Genomic DNA, 5000 nt, shown 5'->3' on the forward strand with positions numbered 1-5000 from the left:
TATATCATAACACCAAACTCGCTACAATTATTATTTATCGAGTTATTAGCAAATAATGGACGGATGTGCTACTCCGTCGACAAAACTCTGGAAATTTTTCTAAGTCCCACCGCTAAGAGGAAACTTTTTCCGTATCGGTCCTAGACGATTTTCGACGTGATATCACTGTAATATAGACGGTTTCTAACAATATATATCATAACACCAAACTCGCTACAATTATTATTTATCGAGTTATTAGCAAATAATGGACGGATGTGCTACTCCGTCGGACGTTCGACGAAAATTTTTCTAAGTCCCACCGCCAAGAGGAAACTTTTTCCCTATCGGTCCTAGACGATTTTCGACGTGATATCACTGTAATATAGACGGTTTCTAACAATATATATCATAACACCAAACTCGCTACAATTATTATTCATCGAGTTATTAGCAAATAATGGACGGATGTGCTACTCCGTCGACAAAACTCTGGAAATTTTTCTAAGTCCCACCGCTAAGAGGAAACTTTTTCCGTATCGGTCCTAGACGATTTTCGACGTGATATCACTGTAATATAGACGGTTTCTAACAATATATATCATAACACCAAACTCGCTACAATTATTATTTATCGAGTTATTAGCAAATAATGGACGGATGTGCTACTCCGTCGGACGTTCGACGAAAATTTTTCTAAGTCCCACCGCCAAGAGGAAACTTTTTCCCTATCGGTCCTAGACGATTTTCGACGTGATATCACTGTAATATAGACGGTTTCTAACAATATATATCATAACACCAAACTCGCTACAATTATTATTCATCGAGTTATTAGCAAATAATGGACGGATGTGCTACTCCGTCGGACGTTCGACGAAAATTTTTCTAAGTCCCACCGCCAAGAGGAAACTTTTTCCCTATCGGTCCTAGACGATTTTCGACGTGATATCACTGTAATATAGACGGTTTCTAACAATATATATCATAACACCAAACTCGCTACAATTATTATTCATCGAGTTATTAGCAAATAATGGACGGATGTGCTACTCCGTCGACAAAACTCTGGAAATTTTTCTAAGTCCCACCGCTAAGAGGAAACTTTTTCCGTATCGGTCCTAGACGATTTTCGACGTGATATCACTGTAATATAGACGGTTTCTAACAATATATATCATAACACCAAACTCGCTACAATTATTATTTATCGAGTTATTAGCAAATAATGGACGGATGTGCTACTCCGTCGGACGTTCGACGAAAATTTTTCTAAGTCCCACCGCCAAGAGGAAACTTTTTCCCTATCGGTCCTAGACGATTTTCGACGTGATATCACTGTAATATAGACGGTTTCTAACAATATATATCATAACACCAAACTCGCTACAATTATTATTTATCGAGTTATTAGCAAATAATGGACGGATGTGCTACTCCGTCGACAAAACTCTGGAAATTTTTCTAAGTCCCACCGCCAAGAGGAAACTTTTTCCCTATCGGTCCTAGACGATTTTCGACGTGATATCACTGTAATATAGACGGTTTCTAACAATATATATCATAACACCAAACTCGCTACAATTATTATTTATCGAGTTATTAGCAAATAATGGACGGATGTGCTACTCCGTCGACAAAACTCTGGAAATTTTTCTAAGTCCCACCGCTAAGAGGAAACTTTTTCCGTATCGGTCCTAGACGATTTTCGACGTGATATCACTGTAATATAGACGGTTTCTAACAATATATATCATAACACCAAACTCGCTACAATTATTATTTATCGAGTTATTAGCAAATAATGGACGGATGTGCTACTCCGTCGGACGTTCGACGAAAATTTTTCTAAGTCCCACCGCCAAGAGGAAACTTTTTCCCTATCGGTCCTAGACGATTTTCGACGTGATATCACTGTAATATAGACGGTTTCTAACAATATATATCATAACACCAAACTCGCTACAATTATTATTTATCGAGTTATTAGCAAATAATGGACGGATGTGCTACTCCGTCGGACGTTCGACGAAAATTTTTCTAAGTCCCACCGCCAAGAGGAAACTTTTTCCCTATCGGTCCTAGACGATTTTCGACGTGATATCACTGTAATATAGACGGTTTCTAACAATATATATCATAACACCAAACTCGCTACAATTATTATTTATCGAGTTATTAGCAAATAATGGACGGATGTGCTACTCCGTCGGACGTTCGACGAAAATTTTTCTAAGTCCCACCGCTAAGAGGAAACTTTTTCCCTATCGGTCCTAGACGATTTTCGACGTGATATCACTGTAATATAGACGGTTTCTAACAATATATATCATAACACCAAACTCGCTACAATTATTATTTATCGAGTTATTAGCAAATAATGGACGGATGTGCTACTCCGTCGACAAAACTCTGGAAATTTTTCTAAGTCCCACCGCTAAGAGGAAACTTTTTCCGTATCGGTCCTAGACGATTTTCGACGTGATATCACTGTAATATAGACGGTTTCTAACAATATATATCATAACACCAAACTCGCTACAATTATTATTTATCGAGTTATTAGCAAATAATGGACGGATGTGCTACTCCGTCGACAAAACTCTGGAAATTTTTCTAAGTCCCACCGCCAAGAGGAAACTTTTTCCCTATCGGTCCTAGACGATTTTCGACGTGATATCACTGTAATATAGACGGTTTCTAACAATATATATCATAACACCAAACTCGCTACAATTATTATTTATCGAGTTATTAGCAAATAATGGACGGATGTGCTACTCCGTCGGACGTTCGACGAAAATTTTTCTAAGTCCCACCGCCAAGAGGAAACTTTTTCCGTATCGGTCCTAGACGATTTTCGACGTGATATCACTGTAATATAGACGGTTTCTAACAATATATATCATAACACCAAACTCGCTACAATTATTATTTATCGAGTTATTAGCAAATAATGGACGGATGTGCTACTCCGTCGGACGTTCGACGAAAATTTTTCTAAGTCCCACCGCCAAGAGGAAACTTTTTCCGTATCGGTCCTAGACGATTTTCGACGTGATATCACTGTAATATAGACGGTTTCTAACAATATATATCATAACACCAAACTCGCTACAATTATTATTTATCGAGTTATTAGCAAATAATGGACGGATGTGCTACTCCGTCGGACGTTCGACGAAAATTTTTCTAAGTCCCACCGCTAAGAGGAAACTTTTTCCGTATCGGTCCTAGACGATTTTCGACGTGATATCACTGTAATATAGACGGTTTCTAACAATATGTATCATAACACCAAACTCGCTACAATTATTATTTATCGAGTTATTAGCAAATAATGGACGGATGTGCTACTCCGTCGGACGTTCGACGAAAATTTTTCCAAGTCCCACCGCCAAGAGGAAACTTTTTCCCTATCGGTCCTAGACGATTTTCGACGTGATATCACTGTAATATAGACGGTTTCTAACAATATGTATCATAACACCAAACTCGCTACAATTATTATTTATCGAGTTATTAGCAAATAATGGACGGATGTGCTACTTCGTCGGACGTTCGACGAAAATTTTTCTAAGTCCCACCGCCAAGAGGAAACTTTTTCCCTATCGGTCCTAGACGATTTTCGACGTGATATCACTGTAATATAGACGGTTTCTAACAATATATATCATAACACCAAACTCGCTACAATTATTATTTATCGAGTTATTAGCAAATAATGGACGGATGTGCTACTCCGTCGACAAAACTCTGGAAATTTTTCTAAGTCCCACCGCCAAGAGGAAACTTTTTCCCTATCGGTCCTAGACGATTTTCGACGTGATATCACTGTAATATAGACGGTTTCTAACAATATATATCATAACACCAAACTCGCTACAATTATTATTTATCGAGTTATTAGCAAATAATGGACGGATGTGCTACTCCGTCGGACGTTCGACGAAAATTTTTCTAAGTCCCACCGCTAAGAGGAAACTTTTTCCCTATCGGTCCTAGACGATTTTCGACGTGATATCACTGTAATATAGACGGTTTCTAACAATATATATCATAACACCAAACTCGCTACAATTATTATTTATCGAGTTATTAGCAAATAATGGACGGATGTGCTACTCCGTCGGACGTTCGACGAAAATTTTTCCAAGTCCCACCGCCAAGAGGAAACTTTTTCCCTATCGGTCCTAGACGATTTTCGACGTGATATCACTGTAATATAGACGGTTTCTAACAATATGTATCATAACACCAAACTCGCTACAATTATTATTTATCGAGTTATTAGCAAATAATGGACGGATGTGCTACTTCGTCGGACGTTCGACGAAAATTTTTCTAAGTCCCACCGCCAAGAGGAAACTTTTTCCCTATCGGTCCTAGACGATTTTCGACGTGATATCACTGTAATATAGACGGTTTCTAACAATATATATCATAACACCAAACTCGCTACAATTATTATTTATCGAGTTATTAGCAAATAATGGACGGATGTGCTACTCCGTCGACAAAACTCTGGAAATTTTTCTAAGTCCCACCGCTAAGAGGAAACTTTTTCCGTATCGGTCCTAGACGATTTTCGACGTGATATCACTGTAATATAGACGGTTTCTAACAATATATATCATAACACCAAACTCGCTACAATTATTATTTATCGAGTTATTAGCAAATAATGGACGGATGTGCTACTCCGTCGGACGTTCGACGAAAATTTTTCTAAGTCCCACCGCCAAGAGGAAACTTTTTCCCTATCGGTCCTAGACGATTTTCGACGTGATATCACTGTAATATAGACGGTTTCTAACAATATATATCATAACACCAAACTCGCTACAATTATTATTTATCGAGTTATTAGCAAATAATGGACGGATGTGCTACTCCGTCGACAAAACTCTGGAAATTTTTCTAAGTCCCACCGCCAAGAGGAAACTTTTTCCCTATCGGTCCTAGACGATTTTCGACGTGATATCACTGTAATATAGACGGTTTCTAACAATATATATCAT

This window comes from Halictus rubicundus, unplaced genomic scaffold, assembly GCF_050948215.1.
Source record: "Halictus rubicundus isolate RS-2024b unplaced genomic scaffold, iyHalRubi1_principal scaffold0516, whole genome shotgun sequence".
NCBI classification, from domain to species: domain Eukaryota; kingdom Metazoa; phylum Arthropoda; class Insecta; order Hymenoptera; family Halictidae; genus Halictus; species Halictus rubicundus.